Here is a 12356-nt window from a genome sequence, read left to right as displayed (position 1 = left end):
TTTCCGACTTTGATAAAGGTCGGATTGTAGCCTAGCGCAATTGCGGTTTATCGTATCGCGATATTGCTGCTCGCGTTGGTCGAGATCCAATGACTGTTAGCAGAATATGGAATCGATGGTTTCAGGAGGGTAATACGGAACGCTGTGCTGGATCCCAACGACCTCGTATCATTAGCAGTCGAGATGACAGGCATCTTATCCGCATGGCTATAACGGATCGTGCAGCCACGTCTCGGTCCCTGAGTCAACAGGTGGGAACATTTGCAAGACGACAACCATCTGCACGAACAGTTCGAAGACATTTGCAGCAGCAGGGACTATCAGTTCGGAGACCATGGCTGCGGTTACCCTTGACGCTGCATCACAGACAAGAGCGCCTGCCATGGTGTACTCAACGACGAACCTGGGTGCACGAATGGCAAAACGTCATTTTTTTCGGATAAATCCAGGTTCTGTTTACAGCATCATGATGGTCGCATCCGTGTTTGACGACATCGCGGCGAACGCACACTGGAAGCGTGTATTGGTCATCGCCATACTGGCGTATCACCCGGCGTGATGGTATGGGGTGCCATTGGTTACACGTCTCCGTCACCTCTTGTTCGCATTGATGGGACTTTGAACAGTGGACATAACATTTCAGATGTGTTACGACCCGTGACTCAACCCTTCATTCGATGCCTGCGAAACCCTACATGCACGACCGCATGTTGCAGGTCCAGTACTTGTCTTCCTGGATACAGAAAATGTTCGACTGCTGCCCTGGCCAGCAGATTCTCCAGATCTCTCACCAATTGAAAACGTCTGGTCAATGGTGGCCGAGAAACTGGCTCGTCACAATACGCCAGTCACTACTCTCGATGAACTGTGGCATCGTGTTGAAGCTGCATGGGCAGCTGTAGAGGTTGGTTGTTCTGAATACAGATTTCTCAGGATCTATGCATCCAAATTGCGTGAAAACGTAATCACATATCAGTTCTAGTATAATATATTTGTCCAATGAATGCCCGTTTATCATCTGCATTTCTTATTGTTGTAGCAATTTTGATGGCCTGTAGTGTATATTATATGTATTAAAAATATATATTCTATGTCAGTCCGAATCTTCATTGGATTACAGTGTAAAAATTTGAAGCATATTGCTCAAGAACCTTTCGAGATTTTTGGTAATAACTTTATATAGTAGCACAGATTATATCCACAGACACAAATACTTCAAATACTTCAATACAAATGTTTATTTGTAGGAAGGAAGAACGACAGTACCTCAGTATGAGATTTTTCAAGCATATAAGTCACAACGTCGTGCTGTAACAAATGGACACACGTCATATCATCTGAACTGAACACTGAAATTCTGTACTGCGAGATGCCTCCCCCCTGCCTGTTCGCTGTAAACTGTGCGACACCGTTCTTCCCCTCGCTGTTCCTCGCTCCGGCAGTAAAAATGTCTGGGTATACACAGCGCCCGAAGGCGCGTCGCTGCCAACAAATTGAATAGACGCTCCTATTCTGAAAGCGACACCGTAAAAGTTTCCTGTTACGCCCGGACACAATTTCATCGGCGAACGCTTCGCGAGATCTGTGAAAGCTTTTCCATGAAACAAAATACTATATGCTACAGCTTTGACGATATGCACCCACTGCTGTAAAAGTCTACGCAGCAGAGTAATAATTTGAAAAATATTTTAATGTTTTAATTGTAGATGGAGTAGCCAGGGTAAAATAATTATTCTATTTTAATGTCACCGGGACGGTATTTTGCTGGCGTGCTCAAAGAAAAGTCTTTTTACTGTGTTCCCGTCGGGATACGTTAACGTGAAGGTAGACTCGGAGTGTAACGAAATCTGTGACGTCACAGCGCACAATAATATATTCTGGGGCACTTCCGAACGAAATGCAGAAAACTCTTGTCGGATAAGAAACGTGTGAATCATTGCGATACAAATCACTTTTCAGTATGATGGTTCAAATGGCTCTGAGCACTATGGGACTCAACTGCTGTGGTCATAAGTCCCCTAGAACTTAGAACTACTTAAACCTAACTAACCTAAGGACATCACACACATCCATGCCCGAGGCAGGATTCGAACCTGCGACCGTAGCGGTCGTGCGGTTCCAGACTGTAGCGCCTTTAACCGCTCGGCCACTCCGGCCGGCTTTTCAGTATGATATTTTCACTCTGCAGCGGGCAAGTGCTCTACCATCTAAGCTACCCAAGCACGACTCACGCCCCGTCCTCACAGCTTTACACAGGTACTGGCGGAAGTAAAGCTGCGAGGAGGGGACGTGAGGTGCTTGGGTAGGTCAGATGGTAGAGCACTTGCCCGCGAAAGGCAAAAGCCCTGAGTTCGAGTCTCGGCCCGGCACACAGTTTTAATCTGCCAGGACGTTTCACAGATCACTTTATACGTCATAAGTTGAACCGATCTTCTAATATTTTGGATTCCAAATTCCAAAAGCTAAAGAGCCACATTTGCTGTTTTGGGTGTTTGACGTTTCCTGATATGAAACCTGTTCTGAGTGGATATGCGTTTTATACGGGTTACGATCGTAAGAAACCGTCTGCAGGTGGTACGTCGGTGTTTAAAAGTGCTGTCACACTTCTCAGCGAAAAAAATGTTTGAGTGGGAATATAAACGTTTCCATTTGATACCGCTCTTGGCGAGTATACAGTGGGAACCCTAACTCCATCTTCAAAAGTCTGTCGGTGGTTAAGGGATACTTTATGGCTAATGTAGTATACCGAACCCGTTATCTTCTATGGCTCGTTTCATTTATTATCCCATTTATATCTGTGTACATATTGTACTGATAATGTCTGTACAACAGTGTAAATGTCAACGGTATGTGCGGTGTGTATTGTTTGGTAACAAAACTGTTACATTCACTAATACAACAGTTCCCACTGTACTCACAGTGCTCATTTTTGAATTCAGCTCCACTTGATTCTGTCTCGTGTTTGTTTTCCTGACAATGATAGCTGCATGTGAATAGTGATACATTGTCATACTGTAACGCCGGAAATGCATATGCTCCTATTTCCATCTATTGTATGATAATTTTTTTTCCTTATTTGTTACCTGAAGATATGACATTTCTGTGTCTTTATATATTGTAATTATTTTACTCTCTCTCTCTCTCTCTCTCTCTCTCTAGATATATATATATATATATATATATATATATATATATATATATATATATATATATATATATATGTGTGTGTGTGTGTGTGTGTCGATGTATAATTGGTTTGTTTTGTAAATATTATTTGTGTTTTTACGCTGGGTCTGGCCTAGGGAAAATATGCTATCGAACGATTACATCGATAGGTCGTGTGGAGAACCAAGGTGTTGAGGATCTTTGGTAGTGTTAACTCTGCCGCATAGAGCGCGGGCAGAGGGAGTCTGGCTGGAGTAGGGTGGTGGAGCAGGTGTGTTGTGTGACGCTCCCGCGAGTTGCCGCGCTTTCGGGGTTTGGCAGCATGTAATTGCGCTCGACTTGCTATGATAGTTTCTGACACGGTGTCGCGGACTGGAAGCATTAGCTGGCGCACATCAAGAGTCCGTTTCGCCTGGTGACCGTGTCGAGAAGAAGGCGCGCCAACATCCAGCTTCTGCAACAGCGACGGCCGACAATGAGTGACTGTCGCCACCTCCTCGATCGACGACTTCAAACCTTCACTCAACCAACAAGCAAGACTGGAAGCACGTAAAGTTTTAGAACTGTATGGCAGACCTCAGCTTTTCAAACTGTTTCAAAATTACAACAACGTAACACGAACCTTTGTTGCTCATTGTCCCAATTGCATTAGCACGCAGGGTCCCTTCCTTTTCCGGAATGAACCCGAGTGTCGTTGAAATTCATACGCCAGCATTAAAGTAATATCATTCCATTTCACTGTTTTTATTCCCGAGTTCAGTTAAAGTATTCATAGCTGGCTACAATATTTAGATTACACAAGCACAAATTAAGAGTGCGAGTTTTGTTACCGTATTTTAGCTTACCTGTGACTGCAGCTCAGCTTGGTACGTACTAAATTTTACTATTGTTAATGGTTCAGAATCATTTAATTCAAGTCCAAAGTTAAATCTCTTATTTCTAAATTGCGTAGATTCAAGAAGCTTTTGAAATGATTGTTGAGGTAGCCCAAGACTAACTTTATTTTATTGAATTTCGTAGTGATTCAGAAACAAAGTTCACTACTAATTTCAGTCACTATATTAACTTTCAGTTTTCCGGTTTTATTAATTCTTTTGCTAAATTAAGTCAGAGTGTAGCGAAATTTATTACTTCTGACAAACATTCAGTTTTCACACAACACGTGTCAACCTTCAGTTGCCACGCGTTTAGTGCTCATTATATGTGCATTAATCTTTCATTTTCAGCTATTATAGTAGTTGTCCATAGGACTGGCGACCGTAATTTCCCCCAAATCTCAAATATCTAATTAACGCCAATTAATTGTTAACGTAACGACCGCACATTTACTTTCTTTATTAATTTTACCCTTTTCTCAAAATTTATTTTCACCAATTTCATTTGCATTTTTCCTTTCATAGATGTAACCCTTTCCTCCCTCTTTACCGACAAATTAACTTCGGTGACGATTGTTTTTCCCAAATTTCCATTAGGTCCACGCGGTTTAATTCTTCACTGTCATTAAGGTCGATAAGTGAGGGGGAGGTTACAATACAACAGTTGAGCATTTAGCATAACAGTGTGATACTAAGAAGATATGACCTACACAGCGAACAGACCGCTCCCCGTAAATTCATATGGAACTTCAAGCAAAAGTGTCACAACGGAAACAACAAACAACTGAATGTAAAAAGGGGTGACCTCGTTAATCGTGATATATGGGTAGCATAGCTCGTATATATATCATGAGAATGGTTTCATCAAAATATGGAATGAAACTAAAGGTCTCAATAAAACCTTGTTTGTTACTAAGATTCATTAATGTGATTCCAATCATTGGCTAAGTAATACGAATAATCATAAAGATCACAAAGGTTCAAATTGGTCTTTAAACATGTACGACTATCCCTTGACATAGATGGATGGAATTGGAAATGAAATGATACACTTAGATATGACCACAGAAATGATTGCTGAATTAGTCAACGGATCAAAGAAAACGTCCAGATAAGTATAAATGAGCATCAGTTCCGTTGTATAAGCTCATGTTGAGTTATACTACCTGACTGTGTGAATTAACTGAAAAAATCAAAACTGTAACACGAAACAAACGGCTATGCCGCCACCTCCTCACGACGTACATAACTGGGCTCAGCTTACCATCATTCTAAGATTCAGATGCAGAGGATGGCTGCAGTGGTACCTGTGAGCTATAACTTCAGCCCCAGCATCTTAGATCAGCTCTAGGATGAAGCTCTAAGGCAGTTTTAAGGCCAAGACGTCTCCCTCTCGAACGAACCAAGATAGTGCCTGTATGCTCTCCTCCTGAAAATCTGGCTGGTTTTGTCAGTTAGCCAATCACTGCAGACCTTCCAAGTTCCAGCCAATAAAACACTTATAAAAATAGCAACAATATCCTGTCCCCTAAAGCTTCTGCTGTGATTAAGCAGTAATATATATTTTCCTCTTAGAGTGGGGTAGAAAGCAGAAATTCTCTCCCACTTTCAGAATGGTTCCTCGTTTCGGTCAATGATTGATACCTGCACGTATGTCCTCTAGAGTCTTCATCCCGGCTATAACCATAATTTTCTTTCACCAATCTGGATCTCCCTTGCAAAATGTAAACATCAGTTACTGCTCACCTCCATTGGGTCCAACAAATTCTTCTTGCTCTGAGTGCCTCATGTATTCCCATCCCCTTGCACATCTCTATCATTAGATAGCATCCATTACCTGCTTCTCACAATGATAGCTTGTCAAACGTCGCCTGTTCCACCCTGTGAAGCTCTGACTGGAACATAGGCAGTGCCCATCTGTTCAGTGTGTATCTGGCCGGAACTTTGCGTTTCCCCTGAGATCCTTCAACTCTCACAATCAGCCGCTGGACTGACTTACACAAAATCATTACTCATATCCTCCGCTGTGGAGAAATTAAATGAAGATGTACTTATTAGTTTCGCAAGCATTGTTATTTGTTTCACTTACATCCATGCTTTCACGTGTTATTAGTACTTTGAATTGATTTGAATGGCTAATGTGAATAGAAGGTTATTAATTAGTTTACGGAGCAGTTTTGGGAAAACCTGTCCCTTAACAACAACAGTACTGGTACGATTACTGAGGATCAGTTGGGTGAAATGCGCCTCGGTTCACGTTTACTGACTGCAGTAGAAGAAAGGCGCATCGATGCTACGCTAAACAGTTCCTGCAGTGAGTGAAAACCACGTCACAGTAGTTTTACATCTGTCCGAGAGATAATTCATTACCCTGTCACGTGTGTTTGGAGGTTATGTATATATTACTGGTTTTGTTGTCGGGTCTGGGTGTCTGTTCGTGGAAACCGAAATGTCGCTGGTTTTAATTCCAGCAAGAGCACAGAATATTTCATCATGTCTTTAACCTAGCCTTCACCTCACAGCGATGTGAAAATTCACCAGGAAGGACACGTGCTTCAAGATTCCACGCTAAGCCGTAGGACCACGCGGATAGGTTACGGAAACGCAAGTTCCTGGAGTGGGGTCCGACTGAAAGACTTACACCAGGTCATTGAGCCACACGGAATTATTATTATTATTATTAGACAGGTTTTCTTTGTTGTGGGTGTATTTTCACAGAAACGAGCGTAACTGAAAAAAAAATGGTTCAAATGGCTCTGAGCACTATGGGACTTAACATCTGAAGTCATAAGTCCCGTGGAACTTAGAACTACTTAAACCTAACTAACCTAAGGACATCACACACATCCATGCCCGACGCAGGATTCGAACCTGCGACCGTAGCGAAGCGTAACTGAAGTAACAAACCAAATAAATCCAATTACACTCACGTTCAGAAAGAACAGAACACTTTGAACGACTAGAGATGGGACATCCATATTCACAGGACATTTATATTAGTATGTTCCGCAGAAATGATTCACATTTGAACCATGTCGGCCTGCGGGTTCAAGGTCAACACCACCTACTGGTAAAACGGGCCTACGGGTCTGGTTGGCGTCATAAACAGAAGATAATGGATCAGTGTGACTTGAGCACATGTGCAGGGCGCGTCGCAGACGTATGCGGGAACCGTACGGTCAAATCAGTGAGTTTGAAAAACGGCGCATTATTGGCGTGAGAGAATGTGATGTATCAATTCGGGAAATTGCTGCTCGTGTAGGACTAAGTGCTTCGGAAGTCTAACCGCAGTGTGCAGAATGATTCACGGAAGGCCGTAGAACACGACGAGATGAGTCAGGTCACAGGAACAAAAAAAAAAAAAAAAAGTTTCAAATGGCTCTGAGCACTATGGGACTTAACTTCTGAGGTCATAAGCCGCCTAGAACTTAGAACTACTTAAACCTAACTAACCTAAGGACATCACACACATCCATGCCCGTGGCAGGATTCGAACCTGCGACCGTAGCGGTCGCTCGGTTCCAGACTATAGCGCCTAGAACCGCACGGCCACTCCGGCCGGCACAGCACACAGGCCGACCACCTCCCCCCCCCCCCTTTTTCCCGAGAAGATTGACACCTCATCCAAATGGTATTGCAAGACAGATGTGCGTCCTCCTCGGCTCTGGCGCAACAGTGGAACAGTGTAACACAACATACGTTGTCAGGGGTGACAGTCTGTCGCCATTTATTACGGCATTGCCTACGTGCTCGTCTTCCACTTCTCCGCCTACCTTTTGTGAATGTATTTGAAACATGCTAGACGGCAATGGTGTATGGAACGATGTCACTGGGTACAGGAATGGCATCAATAGTGTTTTCTGATGAATCCCAGTTCTGTTTGTTTCAAAATGATGGCTGCATTTTGGTTCGCCACAGAAAGGGGGAGCGGCATCACAGTGATTGCATTTGCCCAACACATACGGCGCCACCTCGACGCCTTATGCCGTGGGGTGCTATTGCGTACAACCAAAAGTCACAGTTGGTGCGTGTCCAGGGCAGTGTGACCAGTGAGCCTAAGTGAATGTCACCCTGCAACCCGTTGCCACACCCTTTCTGCACAAGACCCCAGACGCCATTTTTCAGCAAGACTATGCGCGACCACATGTTTTGCACGAACACGTGCGTCCTTGGTGTCACAGGATGCCAGCCTTTTTTCCTGGCCTACTAGACCATCAGACTTGTCGACAATCGGTTGTGTGTGGGATAATGTGAAAGGACGGGTGCAGTGCTGTGTCGCAATGCCAACCACCACAGATGAACTTTGGAAGTAGCTGAACGCAGCGTGGACGGCTGTACCAGAGGACGCCATTCGAGCCGATGCCATAACGCGTGGACCAAGTTGTCAGGACCCATGGCGGACCCTGTGCCTACTAGGCAACAGGACATGATGAACTGTGAGGACTGAAATGCTAATCACTTCTGCAGAACACACTAATGTACATGTCCTGTGAATATAAAATTCCTATCTCTAGTTGTTCTAGGTGTTCTGTTTTTTACTGAACATGAGTATACATCCCCCGCGAGTCACCGCAAATCACGGTTCGCTTATACCAAAATACGATATATCTAGGAAGATCCTCCATAATTTTATTGGAGTTGGGACTGACCCTTTCGCAGTTTGGGGATCTGGGTTCGAAACTTAGTCTGCTTTGTGAGATGTGGTACGGTATCAACCATATTTTGTAAGAGGAAACTGAATACTTTTTACCCCTTCTTCGAGATGTTTAGCGGCTAAGACACTGTGGCACTACCAGTTAGTATCCTTGATGCTAAAAAATGTAAAACTAATAGAAACTTTCTGAACATTTATAAGTATGTCCCTTGTATTGTGGTTGTTGGTCGAGACCGTATTTGTTTCCGAGTCTCGTTTCAAATTTCACGCTCAGAGTTGCCTTAACTCCTGTTCCTGCGAATGCTACACGTTGTTCTACTCACATAGTGTAGTTAAGAATGCGGTCTCGTCGATAGCTGAGGGCTCGGAAACTCAGTGACCAACAATGTCTGCCAAAACACGCACAACGTATTTCCCGTCCTCCAACTAGCAGTACAGTCCACCCACGAGGTGCCATGTCCTGACATTCATCTGAAACTGGTGTTTAAACTGGCAAGTCGTGCCCCTCCTGTGGTTCCTTAAGCCCTTTCACAGACGCGGCGGTCAGCAAGTGTCGATGGCAGTTTTTTGCGATACCTGGAAACGTCGATCGGGTAGAGGCGACTTGCAGGATTGAGGACTGACAAAGGCATGTGCGAATTTTAGGTATATCGAGATCTTCGCAGTCAGTGTCATTCAGAAATAAAGTGCTCATAGGGGAAATGAATACAGTAGATAACGAGTGGGTAGCTGTGAGAGATGAAATAGTGGAGGCAGCAGAAGATCTAATTGGTAAAAGGTAAGGCCTTGTAGAATTGCTTGGATAGTAAGGACGATATTGAATTCAATTAATGAAGAGAGAAAACTTAAAAACGAAGCAAATGAATCAGCGAAAATGAATACAGACGTCTAAAAATGAGATTGACTGGAAGTGCCAATTGGCTAACCAGGAATGGCTAGACGATAAATGTAGGGATATAGAAGCATATATAACTAGGAAAAAGATAGTTAACGCTATAACAAAATCAAACAGACGCATGGAGGAAAGAAAAGCAGCTGTACCAATATCAAAAGTTCATATGAAATCAGTGCTAAACAAATAAAGGAAAGCTCAGAGATGGAAGGAGTAAATAGAGGGGCTATAAGAGGGAAATGAACTTGACCATAATATTATTGAAAGGTAAGAGGACGTAGATGAAGATGAGATAGGAAATATTATACTGTGAGAGGAATTTGATAGAGCACTGAAAGACCCAAGTCGAAACAAGTCTCCTGGAATAGACGATATTCCCTGAGACCTGCCATTTCCCGCCAGTGAGCCAGCCAAGAAATTAATTCCATCTGTTGTGCAAGATGTATGACAGAGGCAAAATGCCCTCAGACTTCAAGAAGAATATACTAATTCTAACTGCAAAGAAAGCAGCTGTTGATAGTGTGAATATTACCGAGATGTCAATTGCAAAATACTAACACGAATTATTTACAGAAGAATGAAGAAACTGGTAGGAGTCGACCTCGAGGGGGGATCTGTTTTGATTCAGGAGTATCTCCTCTGTAGGAACCAACCTGAGTTCTGAATCCAACTACCGTATGAAACTCAGTTTCCGTCGAAGAGGCACAGAAAGCATTAGATGCAGGCGCCTAGGTGGATACCATGTTCCTTCACTACCGAAAGGCATTCGGTACAGTTCCACACTGACGCCTTATGAACAAAATACGAACGTGTCGAATATCACAATAACTGTGCGACCAGATTTGAGAGTTTCCATAAAACAGAACATAGCATGTCATTCTGAATTGAGAGACGTCTTCAGAAGTAAAAGTAACTTCGGGCATGACCCGGGGAAGTGTTATAGGACCATTACTTTTGAAAATATTTATACGTGGCCTGATAGGTAACGTCGAAAGTTTCATGAGGATTTTCGCAGATGATGCTGTTGTACACTGAAAAGTTGTAACGCTAGAAAACTGTAGCGAAAAGAAGGAAAACCTGTCGATGATCGACGCTTGGTGGAAGGAGCCGCAATTGACGCTCAACGTAAACGAACGTAACGTACTTGCTACTACTTAGATAGAAAGATCCTTTATTGAACGATTACAAAGTTGCCAAATAATCACTGGAAACAGTTACTTCCATAAGATACGAGGGGGTACCTAAAAAAACTGGAAATATTTTTTTTTAAAGCTATATATTTTCAAATTGTTAACAAACAATCTTATCCCCTTCAAAATACTCTCCATTACAACTAATACATTTGTCCCACCGGTGCTTCCCCTGTTCGAAGCATTTTTTTGCAGTCATCTTTAAAAATGGCTGATAGCTCCTCCCTCGTTGTTTTTTTCTTGACTTCTCCAATGTTTTCAAATCCTTGTCCTTTCATGCCCCTTTTTATGCGGGGTAATAAGAAAAACTCGGATTGAGTCAGGCCAGGCGAGTAAGGAACGCGGGGCAAGGAACCATGCCATTTTGAGCCAAAAACTGTCCAACAGAGATCGCTGTGTATGCAGGTGCGTTGTCGTGATGGAAGAACCACCTTCCTGTGTGCCACAAAGCGGGTATTTTTTTGACGAACCGAGCTCCAAGATAAACCACTAATCTCTGACTGTTGGTCAATTGTCTGTCGATGGTCGGGGAGCACAAGCTCTCAATTATTGCAATATTTTCGTCGATCCGGGCAGTTGATAGACGTCTAGAACGAGATTTATCATCTGCTGATACGGCCCCATTTTTAAATCGAGCAAACCACTCGTTTTTTCCCATAGTGTCATCTTGGAAAGCTCTTTTCAACATTAAAACAGTTTCAGCAGCATTTTTACCGTCTAGAAAACAAAATTTCACAGCCGCAAGTTTTTCACTGCCAATATAAAAAATAAAAGAAGAACAAAACAGCGCTAAAAATAAACAACCACTGCAGATGAACAGAACAAGCCAGGTCGACAACACAGGCGGCACTGAACTGGCAATGATTTGCTCTCTATACACGCATAGCGGGTGCAATGGGTACTACACAAGCTCCGACCATGACAATTCTATTTTTTGTACCCCCTCGTATGTAGAATTACAAATGCAGAGAGATATGAAGCGGAAGGACCCCGTAACATTAATCGCACGTAAAGCAGATGTCAGACCGATTCATTGAAAGAATACTCAGAAAATTTAGTCCTTCAACAAAGGAAGTAGCTCACTAAACAATCGTTCGACGAGTACTTTAATATTCCTGGTAAGTGTGGCAATCGTAGCAGATAGGATTGATAAAAGAAATGGAGAAGATCCCAAGAACAGCAGCACGTTTCGCTACAAATTCGTTTAGTAACCGTGACAGCGTTACAGAAATGCTCACTCCACTGGCAAACATTGCAAGAGAAGCATTCTGCATCTTGTTATGGTCTATTGCTAAAAGTTCCGAGAGCGTACATTCCTAGAATATCCAATATATTGCGTCTTCCTGCGCACATCTTTAGAAAAACCTATGAAAATAAAATTAGACAGATTCGAATCCACACGGAGTCTTACCAGCAATCATTCTTCCCGCGAAGCAAACGCAACTGTAACAGCAAAAGGGAGAAGTGATACTGGTACAGAAGTACCCTCTGCCACACACCGTAGGATGGCATGTGGAGTATGGACGTAGAAGTGAAATGTAGGAATACGCGTGGCACTACTGACCCTACGATTTGTCTTA

The sequence above is a fragment of the Schistocerca nitens genome, chromosome 7 (genome assembly GCF_023898315.1).
Source record: "Schistocerca nitens isolate TAMUIC-IGC-003100 chromosome 7, iqSchNite1.1, whole genome shotgun sequence".
NCBI lineage: Eukaryota > Metazoa > Arthropoda > Insecta > Orthoptera > Acrididae > Schistocerca > Schistocerca nitens.
This window is presented reverse-complemented; position numbering follows the sequence as displayed.